The sequence below is a fragment of the Equus quagga genome, chromosome 12, assembly GCF_021613505.1.
Source record: "Equus quagga isolate Etosha38 chromosome 12, UCLA_HA_Equagga_1.0, whole genome shotgun sequence".
In the NCBI taxonomy this organism is placed as follows: domain Eukaryota; kingdom Metazoa; phylum Chordata; class Mammalia; order Perissodactyla; family Equidae; genus Equus; species Equus quagga.
Window position 1 is genome coordinate 3,932,625 of NC_060278.1, and position 13,817 is coordinate 3,946,441.

Here is a 13,817-nt window from a genome sequence, read left to right on the forward strand (position 1 = left end):
TTTTTCAATTTGTTTCTGTAGTGGTTTTTATAGTGCTTTGCATTCTGAAACAATTTAAGAAGCATTGTGAGATAGAGCAAATGAATAAACACATTGATACTGTTCAGAGACAGGTTCACACTGTGGAAAGAAGGACATACACACATGAGACAGAGGAAGACAACAATAAGCCCTGAAGGGATAGATGGAAATTGAAGGTGTCTGTGAGAAATAATGATTTCTAAATATGTCTATGAATGTGCATATGCATGTATATGTGTACATGTATATTCATGTAAGTATATGTGAGTATGACTATAATTATATGTATACTATATGTACATGTATATGGGTAGGTATATGTGTTTACACTGAGGCATTGACAATGGCCAAAATCCCATGTGTGACCTTCCAGGCCCAACCCTAGACAACTGCAAAGGCTTTATCTGGAAGTTGTCATGGAGAAATCTGCAGACTTCACATGAGACTTGATGCACAGCCAGCGGACTGCAGATATTGGAGGTAGTTTCAGTCATAGACTATGGCCCATCTGGGCTGGTAATGTTTGCATTCTTAGTCCAGGTGTCTCAATTTTGAGGCATTCTTAAGTGGGAAGGATTCAGCTGAGATACTGTACTGTTCATGTGCCTCTGCATAGACCACCTTTTCATTGGACCTTGTAGACATTTTTATCAGTTCTGACTCAGTTTTCAGTACTTTTTTACTCCTAGTCCTCACCTCACCTCCAAGTCTATACAACAGCAAAAACCTTTTGTTTGGGGCTCCTTTGGTTGTGAGACTATCTTCCCCCTCCCCTCATACCTGTCAGCACTGACATATCTGATTCTCACCCAGTGCTGTTCCATGGGAGAAAATGGAACTTTGGGGAGCTTTCCTATTTAGATTCTTGCTTATACTCTTACAGTAAGTGAATACATGTTTAATTTTACTTCAATTTGACTTACTATCTTAATTGACCAACTCAAAAACTGGTAGCTGTCTCCTGACAAATTAGTGCAGTGAGTAATGTGGTCAGCGAAGCAAAATTTATTTCTGGAAGGAGCACTAGTGAGTCCTCAGGGCTTTCTAAGGGTGCTACTACGGGATAATTTGCAAGAGTCAGAGGGTCCCACAGGGCATAGGACCATTTAGGCCAATGTATCATAGGAATTGTTAGCAGAATCTGTGGCATGATTTAGGAGAGCGCTATTTTATTGTTTACATGATCTTTTAATTTCTCAGAGTGAACAAAGTTCCTTCTATTTAGTTCCTGTTTTGCTGGCCAAGATGCCCAGTGGGTGGGTCAAATTAAACATCCAACAGAGGGGTTTTGAGAAAGCTGGGGAAGCAATCCTTGGCTACTTTGGCCTACTCTGCTTCAAAAAATGAAAATGAGGCCCAGCTATTGGTGGGACTGTTTGGCAGCTTGCACTCTCATATTCCCCATGTAGTGTTCTTGATGGCATCCATCTATTAGCTTACCTCAAAAGCCATTCCTTTCAGTGAGGCTACTACCAAGAGGATGCACTTGAGACCCTCCAGAAGGCCTTTCAGGCTGTCCCTTGCCTGGGCCCCTCTGATCTTCATTTGTTGTTGGAGTTACAGAAGGCCACTGCCACAGGTCAGATACATCCATTGGGATTTTGGACCCATAATATGCCAGACTCCACTGAAAGGTATGCATCCCTTTGCCAGAAAATTATTGGCCTATAATTGGGCCTTTGTGTCTCAGTGTATGACCTATGGCTATGAAATAATATTACAAGCAGAAATACCAATGAAAGTTATGAATACTTTGACTTTTGTTCTCTAACTATCTCAAGGTATTTACAACTAAGGACAAAGAAACTATAAATGTTTCATGAAATATAATTTCAAACACATATTTATGAGCCAAAGAAAAAATATGTTCTACTGAGTTTAATTAAAATAACTTAGTTATCTTTAATGATGATACTAATGTGTCTTTCCCCTTTGGATGTTCTTTCTTTCTTTCTTTTTATTTGTGATTTTTTCAAAGATTGGCCCTGAGCTAACATCTGTTGCCAATAATTTTTTTCTTCTTCTTCTTCTCTCCAAAGCTCCCCAGTACATAGCTGTATATTCTGATTGTAAATCCTTGTAGTTCTGCTATGTGGGACACCACCTCTGCATGGCTTGATGAGTGGTGCTAGGTATGTGCCTAGGATCCAAGCTGATGAAACCCTGGGCTGCCAAAGTGGAGTGTGTGAACTTAACCACTCGGCCATGGGGCTGTCCCCTATTTGTGTTTCTGATATCGAGTCTTGATGCTCAAGCATGAGATTTTCATCTGGTACTCCATCCTGAGCTACATGAAGAGAAGTATTTAGTAGAGCAAATAGAAAAGCAGATCTACTCTGAATCCCCTAATTTTCAAATTTATAACAAGTGTAGAGCAGAATTTCTTCTCATTTTTATAAAGTTATAAGTAAATTACTACAATGCTAGATTTCATAAGAAAATAGAAGAATGTTAATGGGTATATGTTAAAATTGTTTCAACATTTCATCAATAATTGTAGGCATCAAATGTACTTTATATTACTATTTTCCCCAGGCTTTTTATACTCAAAATTAATCATAGGATAAGACATCAGCAAGATGGAGTACTAGGAAGCTCCAGGCCCTCATCCAATGGAGACAATGAGTTAACAACGACATACTGACCAAAATACCTTTAAGAGAACTCTAGAAACCAGTTAAAAAGCTGAATCAACTAAAGGAACTACTTACCAAGAAAAAACTGCACCAAAAAAGGTAGGAAAAACCTTGGCATGTTGCTCACTTTAGCCCCACCACCTCCCTGGTGCAGTGTGCCACAATCACAAGGAAGCTTCCCAATTTCCTCCTTCTCCATCAGGAATAACAGAAAGGTGCGGAACTTGCATTCATCTTTCTGACATGTCTGGGAGCTGCCTGAGTGGCTGGTTTCTGTCTTGCCTGATTGGAAAACTGACGGGAACAGCTGCATGTTTGGATACCATGTTGGAGGCTGCTGACTACATAGTCAAGTGCCACAGCAGATAAGAGCTTTCGGGAGTATGAAGTTCTGCAAATGATGGAGAAGCAAGAGATTATAGGCAGAGGAATGCAATAGATTTCAAAACCAAGTGTTCCTGAGAAGACACTTGACTCCCCGACTCCCTGAGAAGGGGAGAGCCTTGTAGGGAAATTAGGATAGTTAAAAGAGCCATATATACTGGAATAAAAGAGCACATACAAGCCCTGAGAAGATACATCCCAGAGAAGGTTTGAGAGGTCTCAGAACCTCTATGCTAGGCTGATTAGTCAAGGTATTTCCCCTGAACAAAGCCAGTTTGTAAAGACTGAGAGAGGTAGATGTGTTTTCAAATTAGATAGCAACAAAAGATGACAAGGCATACCAAGAAGCAGGGAAACATGTCTCAATAAGAGACAAAATAAAGCTCCAGAAACCAACCCTAAAACCACAGGTCTTTGAATTAACTGAAAAAGAATTTTAACAACTGTCTTAAAGATTCTCAATGAGCTGAAAGAGAATACATAAACTAAATGAAATGAGGAAAATAATGCATGAACAAAATTAAAGTACTGACAAAGATATGGAAACTATTTTAAAAAGATAAATTCTGTGGGAGTGGCATCAGCATCATGGCAGAGTGAGCTCTCCCCTTAGACTCCCTCCTGTAAGATACAATGAAAAAGGGCATTCTTAAACAAACAGAGGACATCCATACAACACAAAAGACATCTGAGAGACTCACACAGCCATACATGTGAAGGTGGAGGTGCTGGACCACACCAAGGAAGTGGAAGCAGTGAAGGGGATCTGGATCTCCTCTCTCTCCCAGAATAGCAGTGGCCCAGGGTGTGGGACCATGTGCAGATCTGAGAAAAGAGGGAGGAGGGGAAGATCTCCATAGGGATGACTTTGCTCTACAAATTCCCTCACAGCCTGTGGGAAAGCCCCGCAGAGCCGTGGCTAAGCTACTGCAGAGGTGTCTCCATCAAGCCAGCACCCTAGGAGAGCACATAGTGAGGGCAGAGTGAGAATGCCCTCAGGATCACACAAGAAAGTGCCTTTCTCTGTGACCAGCACTCCAGCTCAGCCTGTCAGCCAAAGCATCTGCACGTATGTTAGAAAAGCAGCAGCTGTGAGTGAGTTAGCCAGAAATTGCAGACGGGCCATGTCAGAGTAGATTCTAAGGACAGACATAGATGCCAGGGATCATGGTGGGCTCAGAATACACAGATCCTGCCCAGCCCCGCAAGTGGTGGAAAGTGGAATGTGTGACCAGATACTATCACTATGTGAAGGTACAAATCTATGCCATCAAACAGTACAAATAAACATATTAATATTCCAGAAGAGAAGGAAAATGACAAGCACCCAGAAATCAACACTGAAGGCACAGAAATTTACAATCTAAATGACAGAGAATTCAAGAGTTGTCATAAAAAAAAACTCGAGTTACAAGAAAATACAGATAGTTCAATGAAATCAGGGACAAAATTAACGAACAGAGAGAATTCTTCACAAGAGACATTGAAACTATAAAGAAAACCAATCATAAATGTTGGAGATGAAAAACACAATGAATGAGATAAAGAAAAATCTGGATCCCTTGAATAACAGAGCTGATATTATGGAGGACAGAATTAGTAATCTAGAGGCTAGAGATAAAGAAGTGCTTCAGATGGAGGAGGAGAGAGAACTAAGACTAAAAAGAAATGAAGAAACTCTCTGAGAAGTATCTGACTCAATTAGGAATTGCAACATAAGGACTAAAGGTATTCAAGAGGGAGAGGAGAAGAAGAATGAAGCAGAGAGCTTGTTCAAATAAATAATAGATGAGAATTTCCTAAACCTGGGAAAGAAACTGGACTTACAAGTAAAAGAAGCTAATAAAACTCCTAATTACATCAATGTAAAAACACCTTCTCAAAGGCACATATTAGTAAAACCAGCAAAGTCAATGACAAAGAAAAAATATTAAGGGCAGCAAGGAAGAAGAAAATAACTTACAATGGAACTCCTATCAGATTTTCAGCAGTTTTCTCAGCAAAAAGCTCACAAACTAGGAAAGAGCAGAATGATATATTAAAAATTCTCAAAGACAAAAAGTTTCAGCTATGAATACTCTATCCAGAGATCTTGTCAAGATGGTGGCATAGGCAGACTCTGAACTCATCTCTTCCCACAAACACAACCAGGTTACAACAATTTTTGGAAAAATTTCCCTGGATAGAAAACTGAAAACTGGATAAAAAGAACCCCCACAACAAGGGACAGTCCTGACTAAGGTGGAAGAGGCAGAAATTCCTTCTGGAGAGAAAAAAAGCCACCTTCAGGAGGAGTGGAGCTTCTCAGCCAGCCAGGGAGGAGCCACCCTAAGGTACGCAGCCATCCCTGGAGGAGTGAGGTCCTGAGCTAGGCCCCGATACTGCTATAAGCATCCTTCAGGCTCAGCACAACTGAGACGAGGGTCTTACAATCTGGCTTTTCTGGCTATTAACTGCAGCAGGGATACCCCCAGAAAAGCTATTGGATGAAAGCCAAAAAGGCCTGGGTCTTAAAGGGCCCATGCACAAAATCACCCATATCAGCAACCTAAAATCACCAGAGAGAAGGCTGACAGTCCTTTGGTGAAAAGAGACTCACCTGGTAAGCTCTTGGGGCATCTCAGTGAGAGGAGAGACCTCTCTGGAGACTGAGACATTGATGATGGCCATTGTTGTAACCTAGTCCAGGCATGCTGACACAGACCCTGGCAGACCCCATTGAAAGTCTTTCCCTGGCCTGTTAGCCCAGGGGTCTGCCACACCTCTAGAGTGCAGATATAATCTACTTCAGTCAGGGCAGGCAGCTCACCCTAGGGACCCGCCCCACCCAACAGCAAGCCCTTAGGTTACTTTTCAGCCTGCATCGACTGGGTGTATTGATCCTCTACAGGCTGGTTGAGTGTGTCTGCCTCTGTGGAGCAGGGCCTGTGTGAGGACCAGGTGAACTGTGGGGGGCATTGGTGGAGAGGTGGGGGCCTCTGCAGTGGGGTATTGGGGTATGCTGCAGGGGGTTGGAAAGTGTGCACAGACCAGGACTGTGTTGACAGAATGTGTGGTCCTGTGGGGGGTGAGGCTTATCAGCGGCAGAAGACCTGTGCTTCACAAATAGCCATAAAAAGGATCAGCCCCACCTTCCAAAACCTGAAACAATTGAGTGCTCCTGTGCCTAGGGCCAGCCCCACTCAGCTGCACTCCTAAGAGAACTGATAACAGCCTTGTAGGCCTGAGGCCTATAGCAACTGTAAGCCCCTGAGCCTAGCAACCAGGTACACTGGGTACCAACCCAATTAACAGGAAAATTGCAAGAGGAGTGTGCTGTTAGACCTTGTAGCCAATGGTGCTGAGACTCCCCAAACCAGATTTACAAACAGCTGGCCAGGGAAGTAAAGACTAGACTCCCTGGGTACCTGCATTAAAAGCAACCCTGCCAGAGTAGAAGGACAGAAGTAGCCCACAAGGGGGTTAGTCCTGGATCATTTGGACTGGTGATGAGAGGGAAGCAGACTGCTGGGCCTCAAAAGGCATCTCTTACATAAGGCCACTTCTCCAAGATCAGCAGACAGAGCTGACTCACCTAATACATAGATATAAGCACAGAGAAAAAGGCATAATGAGGAGACAAAGGGAACAGGACAAAAGCCCAGAAAAAGAGCTAAATGAAACAGAAATAAGCAACCTACCTGACAAAGAGTTCAAACAAAAACTCATAAGGATGCTCACAGATAGTGGGAGAACACTGGATGAGCACAGTTAGCTAATCAACAAAGAACCGGAAAATATAAAAAAGAACCAAACAGAAATGAAGAATACAATACAAAAATGAAAAATTCACTAGAGGGACTCAATAGCAGAGTAGATGATACAGAAGAACTGATCAGCGAGCTAGACAAAAGACTAGAGGAAATCACCCAAGCTGAACAGAAAACAGAAAAAAGAATTAGACAGAATGAGAACAGTGTAAGGGAACTCTGGGACAGTATCAAGCACACTAACATTCGTATTATAGGTGTCCTGGAAGGAGAAGAGAGAGACAAAGGGGTAGAAAATGTATTTGAAGAAATAATAGTTGAAAATTTTCCTAACCTAAGGAAGGAAACAGACATCCAAGTACAGAAAGCACAGAGAGCTCCAAACAAGACAACCCAAACAAGTCCACATCAAGACACATTATAATTAAAATGTCCAAAATTAAAGATAAAGAGAGAATCCTAAAAGCGATAAGAGAAAGGCAATAAGTGATATACAAAGAAAACCCCATAAGGCTATCAGTGGACTTCTCCGCTGAAACCCTATAGATGAGAAGAGAATGGCATGACATATTTAAAGCGCTAAAAGGGAAACCTACAGCTAAGAATACTCTATCCATCAAGGTTGTCATTCAGAATGGAAGGAGAGATAAAGAGCTTCCCAGATAAGGAAAAATTAAAGGAGTTCATCACCAAGAAGTCAGTTCTACCAGAAATGCTGAAGGGACTTATTTAAGTGGGAAAGTGATGACCGCAAATAGGGATAAAAAAATTATCAAAAAACCATGCAGTAAAATCACTGGTACAGGTAAAAATATAGTAAAGGTAGCAGATCGACTTTCTGTGAAGATAATATGAAGGTTAAAAGACAAAAGTACTAAAACTACCTATTTCAAAGATAAGAGGGCAATGGATAGACACACGAAAACAAGAGATTAGATATGATTCAAAAACGTAAAATTTGGGAGGATGAGAGTGAAACAATAGAGCACTTAGAAAGAGATCAAGCTAAAGAGTCTATCAACTCAATATAGAATATTACATAGCATCCTCATAGTAATCACAACCAGAAACCTATAACAAGCAAGAAAATAAGTAAGACAAAAGAAATGAAACATACAATTAAAGAAAGCCATAAAACCACAAGGGAAGAGAGCAAGAGAAAAAGAAAGTAACAGAGCAGAACTACTAAAACACCCAAAAAAGTAACAAAATGGCAACAAATACATATTTTATCAATAGCTACTTTATATGTCAATGGACTAAATGCTCCAATCAAATGCAACAGGGAGGACAATTGGATAAAAAACAAGACCCATATATATGCCACATACAAGAGACACATTTCAGACCTAAACACACTTACAAACTGAAAGTTAAAGGATGGAAAAAGATACTCCATGCAAATTACAAAGGAAAGAAAGTGGGAGTAGCAATACTTATAACACACAAAATAGACTTTAAAACAAAAACTCTAACAAGAGACAAAGAAGGGCACTATATAATGATAACGGGAACAATCCAACAAGAAGACATAACACTTGCAAATATCTATGCACCCAACATAGGAACACCTAAATATATAAAGCAATTATCAATGGACATAAAAGGAGAAATAGACAGTAACACAATAATAGTAGGGGACTTTAACACTTCACATACAGCAGTGGATAGATCATCCACACAGAAGATCAATAAGGAAACACTGGCCTTAAACAACAGATTCGACCAGATGGACATAGTGGATATATATAGAACATTCAATCCAAAAACCACAGAACACACATTCTTTTCAAATGTACATGGAACATTCTCCAGGATTAATCACATATTAGGCCACAAAACAAGTCTCAATAAATTTAAGAAGACTGAAATAATACCAAGCATCTTTTCAGACCACAATGCTATGAAACTAGAAATCAACTACAGGAAGAAAATCAGAAAAGCCACAAATATGTGAAGATGAAACAACATGCTACTGAACAATGATTGGGTCAATAAAGAAATCAAAGGAGAAATCAAAAAAATACCTGGAGACAAGTGAAAATGAAAATATGACATGTCAAAATCCATGGGATACAGCAAAAGTGGTTCTAAAAGGGAAGTGTATAGCAATTCAGGCCTACCTCAACAAAGAAGAAAAATCCTAAATAAACAATATAGCAGCGCATCTAAAGGTACTGGAAAAGAAGAACAAAAAGAGTCCAAAATCAGCAGAGGAAGGAAATAATAAAAATCAGAGCAGAAATAAATGAAACAGAGACTAAAAAAAAGGAAAAATTAATGAAACCAAGAGGTGGTTCTTTGAAAAGATAAACAAAATTGACAAACCCTTAGCTAGACTCAACAAGAAAAAAAGAGAGAAAGCTCAAATAAGTAAAATCAGAAATGAAAGAAGAGATATTACAATGGACGCCTTAGAAATACACAAGGTGATAACAGAATTGTATGAAAAGCAATACGTCAACAAATTGGATAATCTAGAAGAAATGGATAAATTCTTAGAAACATATCACCTTCAAAAACTGGACCAAGAGATTAGCAGAGGGGCCACGCCGAGCATTCACGGCTCCGGGAGAGGCCTGGAGAGAATCCCAGAGGGCGGGGCGACCCCCAGCTGCCATTGCCTGCCCCGTGGGACTAGGGATTGCCGGAGATCTCGGAGAGGACCGGGGCTGGGGGAAGTTTCAAAGGCCGGCTCTGCAACCCGGACGGGAAGCGCCGGAGTTCCGCCCGGGCAGCAGACAAAACTCTCTGTCTGCCATTAGCAGAGGGGCCACGCCCAGCATTCATGGCTCCGGGAGAGGCCCGGAGAGAATCCCAGAGGGCGGGGCGACCCCCAGCTGCCATTGCCCACCCCGTGGGACTAGGGATAGCCGGAGATCTCGGAGAGGACTGGGGCTGGGGGGAGTTCCAGAGACCCAGCTTCGTAGCCTAGGGGGAAACCCTACAGGCTCACAGCAGCCTTAGGGAAAGCCTCTGCACAGCACCAGTAGAAGGCACCCAGCCACCAGCCACAAGGCTGGAAGACCCCAGGGCAAAAGCAGCATAGCTAGGTGAACTAACCACAGACTGTAGAAGATGCCAATAGCTCTCCTACGACCCATAGAGGACAAGTGAGATTTTGTGGGTGTCAACAGCAACGGAGCGACAAATATAAGTGATCCCACCCCTGGCCGCTGGAAAAGCCCATAACATCGTTGCAGACCCCAAGGAGAGACCACATCTAGGTGGGCTGCAACAGTAGGCACCAGCAGCCTGAAGCCCCCCTGTGACGGCCCCCACAGCAGAGGAGGGAATCCAAAGGGCCACTGTGGCTACGAGGAGGGGCCCAGGCCCAGTTAGCAACTGCGGACAGGGTTCCTGGTTGGTGCAGTATAAACAGCTGCTCCCCCACCGCAGCAGCTGAAACAAGTGAAAGGAGCAACTAAACTCTATCTCCATGCGGAGGCACAAATCAACAACATCAAGCAATATGAAAAAATACATTAAATCTCCAGAACAGAAAGAAAGTAACAAATACACAGAAAACAATCCCAAAGAAAATGAGATATATAACCTAAATGATGACTTCAAAACAGCCATCATTAAAATTCTCAATGAGTTAAGAGAGAGTTCTGACCGTCAACTCAACGAGTTCAGGAGCTATGTCACAAAAGAGTTTGATACGATAAAGAAGAACCAAACAGAAATATTGGAAATGAAGAACACAATAGAGGAGATTAAGAAAAATCTAGATGCTCTGAACAGTAGGGTCAATAATATGGAGGAAAGAATTAGCAATTTGGAAGATGGCAATATAGAATGGCTGCAGGCAGAGGAGGAGAGAGAAGCAAGACTAAAAAGAAATGAAGAAACTCTCCGAGAATTATCAGACACAATTAGGAGATGCAACGTAAGGATTATAGGTATACCAGAGGGAGAAGAGAAGGAGAAAGGGGCAGAAAGCCTATTCAAAGAAATAATGGCTGAGAACTTCCCAAATCTGGTGAGGGAGATGGATCTTCAGGTGACAGAAGCCAATAGATCTCCAAACTTTACCAATGCAAGAAGACCAACTCCACGCCATATAGTAGTGAAGCTAGCAAAAGTCAACGACAAGGAGAAAATACTAAGGACAGCCAGGCAAAAGAAACTAACCTACAAAGGAACCCCCATCAGGCTATCAGCAGATTTCTCAGCAGAAACTTTACAGGCTAGAAGAGAGTGGAATAATATATTCAAAAATCTGAAGGACAAAAATCTACAGCCGAGAATTCTCTACCCAGCGAAAATATCCTTCAAATACGATGGAGAAATAAAAACTTTCGCAGATAGACAAAAATTAAGGGAGTTCATTGCCACAAAACCTCCTCTTCAGGAAATCCTCAGGAAAACCCTCATTCCTGAAAAATCCAAAAAAGGAAAGGGGCTACAAAACCAAGAGCAGAGGAGATAAGTAGAAGGACAACAACAGAGAGTAGCAGCTCTACATCAGAACAGATTAAACCATGGGACGAGAAACAAAGGAAACTGAAGAAAAGCGGAAAACAAGACACAAAATGGTAGTGGTAGGCCCCCACATCTCAATAATCACTCTAAATGTAAATGGATTGAACTCCCCAATCAAAAGACACAGAGTGGCAGGATGGATCAAAGAACAAGATCCAACAATATGCTGCCTCCAGGAAACACACCTCAGCCCCAAAGACAAACACAGACTCAGAGTGAAGGGATGGAGAACAATACTCCAAGATAATAATGAAGAAAAGAAAGCAGGTGTCGCTATTCTAATATCAGACAAGGTAGATTTCAAAGCAAAACAGATAAAGAAAGATAAAGAGGGACAGTATATAATGATAAAAGGGACTCTCCACCAAGAAGACATAACACTTATAAATATACACGCACCCAACACAGGAGCACCAAAATTTGTAAAGCAACTCTTAATAGAACTAAAAGAAGACATCAACAACAATACAATAATAGTAGGGGACCTCAACACACCATTAACACCAATGGACAGAACATCCAGACAGAAAATCAACAAGGAAATAATAGAATTAAATGAAAAATTAGACCAGATGGACTTAATAGATATATATAGAACACTTCATCCAAAAACAGCAGGTTACACATTCTTCTCAAGTGCACATGGAACATTCTCAAGGATTGACCATATTTTGGGAACCAAAGCAAACATCAATAAATACAAGAGAGTTGAAATAATATCAAGCATCTTTTCTGATCATAATGCTATTAAACTAGAAATCAACTACAAGAAAAAAGCACAGAAAGGTGCAAAAATGTGGAGACTAAACAACACGCTTCTCAACAAACAATGGATCATTGAAGAAATTAAAGAAGAAATCAAATTTTATCTGGAGACTAATGAAAATGAGAACACGACATACCAAAACATTTGGGATGCAGCAAAAGCAGTCCTAAGAGGGAAATTCATCGCAATACAGGCCCACCTCACTAAACAAGAAAAAGCTCACATAAGCAACCTCAAACGACACCTAACAGAACTAGAAAAAGAAGAACAAACAAAGCCCAGAGTCAGTAGAAGGAGGGAAATAATAAAAATAAGAGCAGAAATAAACGATATTGAAACAAAAAAGACAATAGAAAGGATCAATGAAACAAAGAGTTGGTTCTTCGAAAGAATTAACAAAATTGACAGACCCCTAGCCAGACTCACCAAGAAAAGAAGAGAGAAATCGCAAATTAATAAAATTAGGAATGACAGAGGAGAAATCACAACAGATACCAATGAAATACAAGAGATCATAAGAGAATACTATGAAAAACTATATGCCAACAAATTGAACAACCTGGAAGAAATGGACAAATTCCTAGACTCCTACAATCTCCCCAAACTGAATCAGGAAGAAATAGAGAATCTGAATAGACCAATCACAAGTAAGGAAATAGAAACGGTAATCAAAAACCTCCCCAAAAATAAGAGTCCAGGACCAGACGGCTTCTCTGGAGAATTCTACCAAACATTCAAAGAAGACTAATACCTATTCTCCTCAAACTGTTCCAGAAAATTGAGAAAGATGGAGAACTCCCTAACACATTCTATGAAGCCAACATCACCCTGATCCCCAAACCTGACAAGGACAACACAAAGAAGGAGAACTACAGGCCGATATCACTGATGAACATAGATGCAAAAATCCTCAACAAAATTTTGGCAAACCGATTACAGCAATACATCAAAAAGATTATACACCATGATCAAGTGGGATTTATACCAGGGACACAGGGATGGTTCAACATCCGCAAGTCAATCAACGTGATACACTACATCAACAAAATGAAAAACAAAAACCACATGATCATCTCAATAGATGCAGAGAAAGCATTCGACAAGATCCAACACCCATTTATGATAAAAACCCTCAGTAAAATGGGTTAGAAGGAAAGTACCTCAACATAATAAAGGCCATATATGATAGACCCACAGCCAACATCATACTCAATGGACAAAAACTGAAAGCCATCCCTCTGAGGACAGGAACAAGACAAGGGTGCCCACTGTCACCACTCCTATTCAACATAGTACTGGAGGTGCTGGCCAGAGCAATTCGGCAGGAAAAAGAAATAAAAGGAATCCAAATAGGTAATGAAGAAGTAAAACTCTCGTTGTTTGCAGACGACATGATCTTATATATAGAAAACCCCAAAGAATCCACAGAAAAACTATTAGAAATAATCAACAACTACAGCAAAGTAGCAGGGTATAAAATTAACGTGCATAAATCAGTAGCATTTCTATACACTAACAATGAACTAAAGAAAAAGAACTCAAGAACTCAGTCCCATTCACAATCACAACGAAAAGAATAAAATACCTTGGGATAAACTTAACCAAGGAAGTGAAGGATCTATACAATGAAAACTACAAGACTTTCTTGAAAGAAATTGACGATGACATAAAGAGATGGAAAGACATTCCTTGCACATGGATTGGAAGAATAAACATAGTTAAAATGTCCATACTACCTAAAGCAATATACAGATTCAATGCTATCCCAATCAG

The 13,817-nt window shown here is 40.7% G+C and overlaps 1 protein-coding gene across 1 annotated transcript in view; it reads right to left on the reverse strand.

The window, feature by feature from the left end:
• CCDC7 (coiled-coil domain containing 7) overlaps positions 1 to 13,817 on the reverse strand; it is a 485,718-nt gene that overhangs the window by 180,505 nt on the left and 291,396 nt on the right. The gene's annotated exons all lie outside the window — the stretch shown is intronic.